The sequence below is a fragment of the Triticum aestivum genome, chromosome 6B, assembly GCF_018294505.1.
Source record: "Triticum aestivum cultivar Chinese Spring chromosome 6B, IWGSC CS RefSeq v2.1, whole genome shotgun sequence".
Classification (NCBI taxonomy): Eukaryota; Viridiplantae; Streptophyta; class Magnoliopsida; order Poales; family Poaceae; genus Triticum; species Triticum aestivum.
This window is the reverse complement of record NC_057810.1, coordinates 534,042,232-534,054,397: the sequence shown is the minus strand read 5'-3', so window position 1 is coordinate 534,054,397 and position 12,166 is coordinate 534,042,232.

Here is a 12,166-nt window from a genome sequence, read left to right as displayed (position 1 = left end):
TCGCCACTCATCGCCTGCCGAACACGTTCGAGCAGTTGCACCAGCTCGGGAAGTTGGTCACCCGTTGAACCAGGCATTTCCTCCGCAGGGCGACCTGTGAGCACACCTAAAGACACATTTCTATCAATGGACTTCCTCGCCGAATTCTTCTTTTCAAAGGAATTTTCTCAAGCACTTACTATAAATGCCGCGACGAAGCCGCTGATTCTCCTTCACGGAGCCAGACAGCTGGGCCCGAACATCTTTTAGCTCTTCTCCTAGCTGGATGTGGGCATCTTGGAGCTTGTTCCTCTCCTGCTGCACCTTCATAAGCACCCTCTCGCCGGCCTTTAGCTGGCGCAATAGCTGTTGCTTGTCCGGATCTAGTCCGGCGCCCTCTGCAATATTATTGTCAGATTTACGCACACGCCGCACTTTGTTAATTACTTATCTTTTCGAAGTACGTCTTACCAGCGGGGGTCTCTGTGGCTCCCCCTGTGGCGGCCAATGCAGCCTCAAGTTGGGCCTTGCACTCTTGGAGCTCCTGGGACAGGTGGGTATTCTTCTCCGTAAGATCCTGCGTAATAAATGATCCTTAAATCAGTTATTTTAACTATTTCAAGTCTCGGGGGCTACTGGCATATATAACTATTAAAATTACTTACCCATATGTCTTTCACATACTGCTCCGTGGCTCTGGTTAACCCATCTTGAGCGGCACGGAGGTGCACGTTTCCCGCATCAAAGGCATTCAACGCCTCCGGGGAGAAACACGCGTCACGAAGAACTGTCCGGCGACGCCTGTGATTCATGGAGCTCTCCACCTCAGACCGGGTGGCGGACAGCCTGTCGGCATCCTCCGTCGGAGGAGCGTCCGGCTTATGCCTTGTGTTCGCCTCCCCTTCCGGACCATGCGTTGGAGCATGGCTGGCGGAGGCTTGATTGGCAACCTCTCCGGACACTGTCCGGCGAGCGCTCTTTCTGGAAAAGTTATGAGCATTAATATACCTCCTAGGGATCCTTCCCTTAAAAACAATAGTGCTCCGTACCATTGCGGCGACGTTTTGGTTCACGTCGCACTCCTCTTACGCCTACTGGGCCGAGCTGACCCTTGTTGGTCAGCCGCCGCGGGTTCGGCTTCCCGCCTTAAAGGCACCTCCTGCGATGCACCATCAGTATGAGATGGTCGGAATTGAGCATGGATCAAATGATGGTATTAAGACCTCGGTCATAATCACCTGGGAGGCCGGAAACAAACTGGGGTAGTCAGCCGTAATGGCGACTAGAGCATTGTCCATGCTAAGTTGGTGGAACACTCCGTCAATCAGCTCCACCTTTATGTCCGGATCCTCTTCGGAGGCCGGATCAAGGGATCGTTCCGGATCCTCGGGCTGTGGAGTTAGGCTTTGTATGCCCTCCACATCCCGGCGCAGCTCCTGCGTCGAAATCACAGAGTAAGATACTTGACTTTGAAAGTATGGATCAGGTAGATGAACATCTGCTTACCTAGCTCCGAGGGTTATTCATAGAGAATCCATTCAATGTATTCGTGCGGAGGAAGTCCTCCTCCTCCCCCTTGTACTAGCCGGGCAGGATCTTTGCCAGATCGGCTGCCGAGCCTGGCCCTTTGCGGCCATGACGGGTGGTGTCATCTTCTCCGTTGAAATCCCACATAGGGTGACCCCTATATTGGAGTGGCTGCACCCCTCCCATAATGCACGTGGCCATGATTCCAATCATGGTCAATCCGGAGTGGGCCAGTAACCTAATCCGGCCCATCAGATAATGGACGCTCCCATCATTTTCCCGTTGAGGGCTCCACGGGCGCCAACTCAGGCGTTTCTTCAAGGGAGCATTGCTGAACTCCGGGAGGCCGATCCGAACTGGATCCGGCAGAGGGGCGTCCTCCATGTAAAACCATTCCGAAGGCCAGTCTTTGGACGCCTTCTTCGGGGTGCCAGATAGATATCCGGTCCCGGTGATGCACCATATTTCGGCTCCGCCCACTTGATATATCGACCCCTCGTGAGAACGGGGTACGAGGCAAAACAATCTCTTCCACAGTGCAAAATGGGGGCTCGATGCCTAAGAACAGCTCGCAAAGAGCTACAAAGCCCGCGATGTGCAAAATGGAGGCAGGCGTGAGGTGGTGAAGCTGGAGTCCGTAGAACTCCAAGAGCCCCCAGAGAAACGGATGTATGGGAAATCCGAGTCCCCTTATTAGATAAGGGACAAAGCATACCCGCTCTCCTTTGGAAGGGTTGGGGACGCTCTCCGCCTGCTTTCCACCCCTAAAGGTGGCCAGTCCGGCTCGAACCGGGACCATGAAAGCTGGGGGAAGATATCCCTCGGCTTGGAGCACCACTAGCTCGCTGTGTGGAACTGAGCATCTCCCCCAATCTCCTGGCTTAGGGCTGGGAGCGCGAGAGGAGGAGCCGCGTCGACTATCCATGATGGAATGGATTTTTGTCAGAGGTGCTTCGATGAGAACTTGCGGATGGAGGATAGTGTGAGCTGGATCTAGATCCTTGCCTCTCTTATAGGCGGCTTGTTCGCACGGCTAGGGGGTAAAATGTAAAAATACCCCAGCCTTTCGCATTCATACGACACGTGGAAGAAGGCCATTATTGGGCGTAGAGGCCAAGGAGCGCAACATTTATAAGGAAGCCGGACACTATTTGACAGGAACATGAAGTTTGAATGAGAACCCGCCTTGCAACGCCGAAGACAATATACGCGCCGGACTCATCGTCGCTGAAGCCCGGTTCGGGGGCTACTGAGGGAGTCCCAGACTAGGGGGTGTCCGGATAGCCGAACTATCATGGTCGGCCGGACTCCAAGACTATGAAGATACAAGATTGAAGACTTCGTCACGTGTTCGGATGGGACTTTCCTTGGCGTGGAAGGCAAGCTTGGCAATACGGATATGTAGATGTCCTACCATTGTAACCGACTTTGTGTAACCCTAGCCCTCTCTGGTGTCTATATAAACCGGATGGCTTTAGTCCATAGGACGAACAACAATCATACCATAGGCTAGCTTCTAGTGTTTAGCCTCCTTGATCTCGTGGTAGATCCAATCTTGTAACACACATCATCAATATTAATCAAGCAGGACGTAGGGTTTTACCTCCATCAAGAGGGCCCGAACCTAGGTAAAACATCGTGTCCCTTGTCTCCTGTTACCATCCGCCTAGACGCATAGTTCGGGACCCCCTACCCGAGATCCGCCAGTTTTGACACCGACACCCCCAATCTCCGGGCCGAGGGCTTGAGGGGCGAGAGGAGGAGCGGCATCGACATGCCATGATGGAATGGATCTCTGTCAGAGGCGCTCTGATGAAGACTCGCGGAGGAAGATGGTGCGAATTGGATCTAAATCCCCGTCTCTTTTATGGGCGACTCATTAACGCAACCAGGGGGTAAGTGAAAAGAAAATCCCCTGGCTCTTCCCATTCGTTTGACGCGTGGAAGATGGTCATTATGGGGCACAGAAGCCGAGTAGGACAACACGCACTAGAAGCCGGTCACTATTCAACGAATACAGGGAATTTGAAGGAGAACCCGCCTTGCAATGCCGAAGACAACTTGCATGCCGGACTCGTCGTCATTGAAGCCTGGTTTGGGGGCTACTGGGGGAGTCCTGGATTAGGGGGTGTCCGGCTGGCCGGACTAAGACCTTTGGCCGGACTCCTGGACTATGAAGATACAAGATTGAAGTCTCCGTCCCGTGTCCGGATGGGACTTTCCTTGGCGTGGAAGGCAAGCTTGGCGATACGATATGAAGATCTCCTCCCATTGTAACCGACTCTGTGTAACCCTAGCCCTCTCCGGTGTCTATATAAACTGGAGAGTTTTAGTCCGTAGGACGAACAACAATCATACCATAGGCTAGCTTCTAGGGTTTAGCCACTCCGATCTCGTGGTAGATCTACTCTTGTACTACCCATATCATCAATATTAATCAAGCAGGAGTAGGGTTTTACCTCCATCGAGAGGTCCCGAACCTGGGTAAAAACATCGTGTCCCTTGTGTCCTGTTACCATCCGCCTAGACGCACAGTTCAGGACCCCCTACCCGAGATCCGCCGGTTTTCACACCGACAGTTATGTTATGGACAAAGAAACTGCTAGAGACTTCTTTGCTTGCAATGATAGATATGAACTTAAGAAATTATTAGCTAATATGAAAGAAAAGTCTTTGAATTCTAGAATGAAATATGACCCTGCTTTTTCTACTTCACCTATTTGTGTTACTGATAAGGATTATGAATTCTCTGTCGATCCTGAGTTAATTACTTTGGTTGAATCTGATCCTTTCTTTGGTTATGAATCTGAAACTGTCATGGCACATCTTACTAAATTTAATGATATAGCCACCCTATTTACTCATGAGGAAAAAATTCGCTATTACTATATCCTTAAATTGTTTCCTTTCTCATTAAAGGGTGATGCTAAGATATGGTTTAATTCTCTTTCTCTTGGTTGTGTGCATAGTCCCCAGGATATGATTTACTACTTCTCTGCAAAATATTTCCCTGCTCATAAGAAACAAGCTACCTTGCGGTAAATATTTAATTTTGTGCAAATTGAAGAAGAGAGTCTCCCACAAGCTTGGGGGAGGCTTCTCCAATTACTTAATGCTTTGTCTGTTCATCCTCTCAAGAAAAATGAAATACTTGATATCTTCTATAATGGACTAACCGATGCTTCCAAAGACCACCTGGATAGTTGTGCTGGTTGCGTTTTCAGGGAAAGAAATGTTGAGCAAGCTGAATTGCTATTGAATAATATATTGAGTAATGATAATGATTGGACACTTCCTGAACCAACTCGTAAGCCAACTCCGAAGAAAAGGGGTTTTCTATTTCCCAGTCTTGAAGATATGCAAGAGGCAAAGAAATCTATGAAAGAAAAAGGTATTAAAGCTGAAGATGTTAAGAATTCACCGCCTATTGAAGAGATACATGGTGTTGATGACCCGACACAGGTAGTAAAGGTAAATTCTCTCTATAGATTTGATAAGGGTGAAATCCCATCTACTAAGTTTGCTAGTCAATGATTGGATGAGTTTGATAATTTTATTGTGAAACAAGAAGACTTCAATGCTTACTTTGGTACAAATTGAAACGTAATGCTTACATGGTTGAACATGAGTGATTATATGTCTAGAGTTAAAAGTGATCTTAAGCTTATTATTAAACATGCTTGCATGGTTACGACTCAAGCAGAACAAGTACTTAAAGCACAAGATGATTTGCTCAATGAGTTAAATAATAAGAACAATGATAATGATGTTAGAGTTATGACTAAAGGTGGTAAAATGACCCAGGAACCTTTGTATCCCGAGGGCCATCCTAAGAGAATTGAGCAAGACTCTCAGAGAATTAATACTGATGCACCTAGTGCTCTAATAAAAAGAAAAAGAATAAAGATAGGATTTTGCATGCTTCTAGTGAACCTGTTATAGACACACCAGAGAATCCTAATGATATTTATATTTCCGATGTTGAAACTCAATCTGGTGATGATCATGAACCTAGTGATAATGTTAATAATGATGTTCATGTTGGTGCTCAACCTAGTAATGATAATGATGTAGAGATTGAACCTGTTGTTGATCTTGATAACCCACAATCAAGGAATCAAAGTTATGATAAGAGAGACTTCGTCGCTAGGAAACACGGTAAAGAAAGAGAACCATGGGTTCAAAAACCCATGCCTTTTCCTCCTAAGCCATACAAGAAAAAGGATGATGAGGATTTTGAGCGCTTTGCTGAAATGATTAGACCTATATTTTTGCGTATGCGTTTGACTGATATGCTTAAAATGAATCCCTATGCTAAGTATATGAAAAATATTGTTACCAATAAAAGAAAGATACCGGAAGCTGAAATTTCCACCATGCTTGCTAATTATACTTTTAAGGGTGGAATACCAAAAAAACTTGGAGATCTAGGAGTACCAAGTATACCATGCTCCATTAAAATAAACTATGTTAAAACTGCTTTATGTGATCTTGGAGTTGGTGTTAGTGTTATGCCCTTTTATTTATATCGTAGACTTGATTTGAATAAGTTGACCCCTACTGAAATCTCTTCGCAAATGGCTAATAAATCAACTGCTATACCCATCAGTATTTGTGAGGATGTGCCTGTTGTGGTTGCAAACGTTACTATTTTAATGGACTTTGTTATTCTTGATATTCCTGAGGACAACAGTATGTCGATCATCCTTGGTAGACCCTTTTTAAATATTGCAGGGGCTGTTATTGATTGCAACAAGGGCAATGTCACTTTTCATGTTAATGGTAATGAGCATATGGTACACTTTCCGAAGAAACAACCTCATGTTCATAGTTTTAGTTCTATTGGAATTTTTTTAATTATTACTATTGGAGGTTTTGAATTCCCTCTTCGTACTGTCAAAAAGAAATATGATATTCTTATTGTTGGGGACATGCATATCCCCGTTGAGGTAACCTAGTGTTATTCGAAAATTCTCCGGTTTATTCGGAAGAAGTTCTGTTAACAAGACTTGATCAACTTTGTTAGTAGATTCCTTTTGACGAGCATGAGATAGACGAAGTTAGAAAACACAACCCTCTGTACCCTTCTTTTACTTTCTATTATTTAGATTAAATAAAGCAAAAATAGTATTTTATGTCTGTTTTCTGAATTATCCTTGCAATAAAAAATACCCCGAAAATAGAAGTTCTCCAAATGCCCCGAAAATTTAGTATGATTTTTTGTAGAATATTAGAGAATTTCTAGCATTGAGAACACACCAGGCGGCCACACCATCTAGCCACGAGGGTGGAGGGCGCTCCCTACCCCCTGGGCATGCCCCTTGCCTCATGGGCCCCACGTGGCCCCCCTCCACTTATTCCAGCACGCACACACTTTGTCTTCCTCCAGAAAAAATCATCCCGTAGCTCAAACTCGTGTTCTTGCTTGTTTTGCTGCCATTTTCGATCTCCTTGCTCAAAGCGCCATTCACAAAACTGCTTTGGGGTTTGTTCTTCGGTATGTGACTCCTCCAATGGTCCAATTAGTTTTTGTTCTAGTGCTTTGTTTATTGCAAATTTTTGTTGCTGAGGTGACCCTGTTCTTGAGCTTGCATGTCAAATTTATATGGTCCAAAGTAGTTTTAATGCATGATATAGTCTCTAGGCACTTGTGGGAGTAGTTGCTATCAATCTTGTTGAGTTTGGTTCACTTTTATTTTGAGTCACTAAAAATTTCAGAATTTTTCAGAGGAATAAAAATGTTTAGGAAAATGTACCAAGGTTGTTCTTCGAGGAAGCAAGCACCGAGGCTCGCGATACATGAGCCGGACCTTGAACCACGAAGAGAAGCTCTAGTGCAGCCTTGTGAATGGCCATCAGATGAATTTATGATCCAAGCAGGCTTCAATGATGAATTTGATGTGTATGTGCGTAATGCTGATCTTGAGGACTTCGTATCAGATAAGTGCTGCCAATACTATCACCTCACTGATTCCTTTGTGCGGAGGTTTAACTTTTCATCTAAGGGAAGCACTCACACTTTTATATTTGACCTCTATGATAAATCATACACCATGGACCTTGAAGATTTTAATACTGCTCACAAAATCCCGTAGTGGGGCATCTTTAGTGAACCTCGCAAATCTGAATATAATAATTTTCTTGCTAATATCACTGTGGGAGAAACTAGAGATATCACACGAGCTACAATAGGGAGCATTCATTTACCTTCCATACATTACTTTGCTCTCTGTATAGGTAGATGCATTAACGATAAGCATGATCTTAGCCACATTTGTGTCCCAGATCTTAGTATCCTCAAGAGTGTAGTATCAGGTGATAAACGATATAACTTGGGGGCCATTGTTGCACGGAGGTTACATCTTAATGCTAAAGACGGAGATTTATTTAGTGGGATTTATGCAACTCGTTTAGCTGATTATCTTAGTGTATCCATAAACGAAAATGATATTGAATTCCCACCTGCTTTTCTAGATTATAATGCTATGGTGCGCCATCAGCTTCTTGAGAGGAACGAACAGTCCCTCCAGTACCAACTAATCTTTGACAGACAACGTGCTGTCCATATGACCCTTCCTGCTCCTGCCTTCTTTAACTTTTAGGTAAATGGGAGATATTTTATAACCAAAGAGGAGGCAAATGAATATGAGAGGAAGACAGAGGCTTCTCACCTCCATGGTGCAGCCCTTCAGGCAGTAGTTGCTGTGTCGGTGGTTGGGTACGACATATGCCAAAGGATGGCTTATCATGGTGGGAGCGAGTAGAACGTCGCCGGTGCCCGGAAGCGGGATGAGGCGAAGACATGCACGCCAGCGGATCTTACCCAGCTTTAGGGCTCTCCGTGGTGATAACACCCCTACTGCTGCTCTGCGGGGTCTCCGCATGGTCACTATGGCAAAGTGGATACAATGGTGCTCCTAGAGCTATTTCTGGGCAAGGCTAGCTCTCTCTTTCCTATGTTCTAGGGTCTACTGTTATCTGGATCCGAACCCTTTGCATGGGCTCCTCGGGGGTTTATATAGGCCTACCCCGAGGGGTACAACGGTAATCCGGCTGGGCGCGGGTCCCAGCCGTCTGTCTCTCAGGCCGTTGTCCTCTCCGCCAACTACTGGGGCCCGCCGACTGGCGGGCCCCGCAGACAGGCCTGGTACTATAGCGGTGCTTCTGATGACGCTGGCTTGGTCATGAGGTCATGGCAACAGTGCCGCCGTCCGGCGGGCGTTCACTGTCGCCATTCCCCGTCTTGTTTGATTAATGGCGTGCGGGGCCCGTGGGAGGGGCCGGCCGACTCGAGGGGGCCGACTCCCACGGGGCCGACTTCTTGGCGCTCTCTCCGTCTTCAATACTCCCGCTGACAGGCGGTCCCGCCGTCCTTGGGCCGTACAAGTAGGCGTCGTGGGCACAGTGCGCCGCCCACTAAGGTTGAGGTTAGGGCCGGCATGGCAATAGTGCCACACCGTAATGGAGATCTCCAGCGATACGGCGCACTGTAGCCATGCCAGCCCCTCGTAGGTGGGGTAGAGACGGCCATGCTGTGACCGTTCCCCGCCCTGTCCACCGCGGCGAAGGCAGGGGTGCTTGGAGTTGTGAGCCGACTACCCTCAGCCGGCTTCTCTGGAAGTCGTCAGCTGAGAGTCGGCTTATCTTGGAGTCGTCCCTGGGACTCGTCATATCTTGGAGTCGTCCCTGGGACTCGGCTTGAGGGGCGCAGCCTATCCCAATGTCTTGAAAGGTTCTGGGGCTCGGGTTGGCCTACCCGTGGCCCATTACTCCGACAGTAGTCCCCGAAGCTGGTGAGTGTCCGCGGATACTGCGTCGTGGGGCTTCAACAGTTTCATTCCTCTGGTGTTGGAATCTGGGCTTTGCTTGCCGTCTTCCTTCAGACCGACTATCCGGAATCGAACTCGCAGAGGTCCGTCTTGCTCCCTAAGGAGTTCGAACATTGCAGATGGAAACCAAGCGGCGTGCCTAATACGCTTCCCAGTGGTCGCTCGTCACTGCCCTGTCGCTCGGCGCCATGCGGCAAGGTCAGTCTGCCCACCCACGCACGCGACGGGACATGCCATCAGGCGGGGCCCGCCACTACCGTGCCTTGGTATCCGAACGGATCTGTTGCGGCCGCGCGGACGGTTGGGTTTCCCATGTAGTTACTGCATGCAGTAACTTCGTGGGGTAAATCGTGGGGGTGGGCGTGGGGTCCCATGCGCAGTTAATCCCACGCCCGCCCCATCGGCTTCTCAGCCTATGAGGCTATAAGTAGGCGGGGGGAGAGGAGCGGCGAAGCACTTGCGCCCATCTTCCCTGCTCCCCCGCCTTCTCCTGCCTCCTCTGCTTCCTGTCTGCTTCTCGCCGCTGTCGTGCCAAACCACGCCGCGCCCGCCATAATGAGCTCTTCCTCCGCCGCCGCGGCTCCTGCGTGCGCTCCGGCGTGTGGGACGGCTCCGACGTGGACGACGACCTCATCGAGTTTCTTCGCAAGACGCGCCGCCTCCCCGGTGCAAACCTCGTGCGAGCCCACGCCGTGTCGGCGGGGGAGATACTGCCGGCGCTGGAGGAGGGCGACCGGGTCATTTTCCGCTTGCACCTCATGCGCGGCCTGGGGTTGCCGGTGAGCGGCTTCTTTCACTCCTTCTTGGAGCTCCACGGGCTCCAGCCGCACCACCTCACGCCGAACACGGTGGTGCTGCTGGCTGCCTTCGCCACCCTGTGCAGAGGCTTCCTCAGCGTTCTCCCCACCATCGACCTGTGGGGAGAATTCTTCCAATCCAAGCTCGGCACACACGTTGCCGGCGTGCCGGCCCAGTGCGGCACCTTCATCGTGATGCGGCGAACGACAGCCGACAATCCGTTTCCCTCCATCTCGCTGATCAAGTCAGTGAGGATGTGGCGGCGGTCTTATTTCTACGTGAAGAACGTCGCGCCAGACGGTGACTGGGTCAATCTGCTGCCTTACGAAGCCGGCACACCGGCTGGGAGGTTCCCCAGCTGGTCCCACCGAGTCAAGACGCTGACTCCCGCCGGAGCCGCCGCCGTAGCGCGACTCCGAGTTCTGACGTAGTCGGAGGGCCTGGTTGAGCCGACTTGCTGGCCGCCTTCGTGGCGCGCCGAGTCCTTCCTCTCCAAGGCCGGCCTCATTTGATTAGTCAGATGAGCGACCACCGGGACCCGAGTCGAATGTGCACCAGGGACATGCCCCGCGCGGAAGTGGCGAACATGGTGAACCACATCGCAAACTACGAGCTTGCGGCGAACTGGCAGTTCGGCAAGGAGCCGTACTCGCGCGCCAACCCCCCTCCGGCGGTAAGTTGCATCTCTTGTTGCTCTTGTTTTCTTTGTAGCCGAATCCGACTTCTGATCTTTTTGGTTTCTTTGAGTCAGAATCCCCTCATTCGGCCTGCAGCCGGCGTTGAAAGACCGCCCCGCGAATTCGTCCCTGACCGAGCGGAGAGCGATGTCGATGACCCCGACTTGGGGGCGGCGGCGATGGAGGCCGACGCCAAAGGCAGAGGCGGGGGAGCGGGAAGCGGCTTCAGGCCCTCGGCTACCTTCGCCGACTGGCCTGACGACGATGCTGAAGGGGAAGTCGCCCCGCACCGCAAGTCAAGGGCTGGCCCGCCGGGAACGAGTTCCACTGCCGGCCAAGGCGGCGCGAAGAGGCGCCACGCCGGGCCGAGTTCACTCGGCGGCAAGCCGAAGAAGTTCAAGGGGGAGGCCGCCGCGACCAGACGGGAGGAGGCGGCCGCGAAGGCCAACCGTTTCCGCAAGGAAGTGAGGAGGCCGCCACTGGTCTCTGCGTAAGTGCTTCTGCCTTCGCCTTATTTTCCTTTGGTGAATTCTGTCCGAGTCTTTTACACCCCCTCCTTGCTTCAGGGCTCCTCTTACCCTTGAAAGGGTCGCTGCTCCCTCCGTCATGGGGTCGGTGGAGATGTCCATCAACACTCGGCGGGTTGACCCCGCCGCCGACCTCCGGGAGGCGACGGAGCAAAAACGCGTGGGAGAAGCGCGACCAGGAGGAGGCCGACCGCCTGGAGAAAGCGGAGGCTGAGAAGGCGGCGGCCTCCGCCCAAAAAAAACTGGACGAGGCTGAAGCCGCTGTTAGGGCAAGGCGGCAAGCCGAGGAGGCCGCACATTGCCAATCGACGTTGTTCGTCTTCCCGCTGTCCCCCGTGCCGCCGCTCCCGGAGTTCACGGGGCAGACCGGAGAAGGCGGCGCCGAGAACCCCATCGTGGAGAAGGAAAGCGGCGAGGCCTCCATGTCGGACATGCTCGTGCCGCCACCGCCGCCTCCGCCGCCGTCTGGGAGCGCGCGTGGAGAACAGCCGGCGGGCCCGCCGGTGCCGCCGACTGCGGACGAGTCCGAGGCGAGGCTGCTCCCTCCAAGTTGCCTCGCCAGTGCGCCGCTGCCTTGAGAAGGCGACTTCGGCGCCGCGAATCTTGGAGACTAGTGCCGCCAGCTCGGCCATCCCAGATGCCGAGGCGACAAGCGCCGCGCCCGTCGGGTGGGTGCACGGAGGCGGCACAGGTCCGCTGAACCAGGCGCTTCTGGACGTCCAGGCGAAGCTGCGAGCCGAGGGCGATGCCCTCCAAAACTGCACCAGGGCGCATTTGGCATCACGAACGGCCGTCCGAGTATGCCTTCTTCTTTTGATTCTTGTTTTTC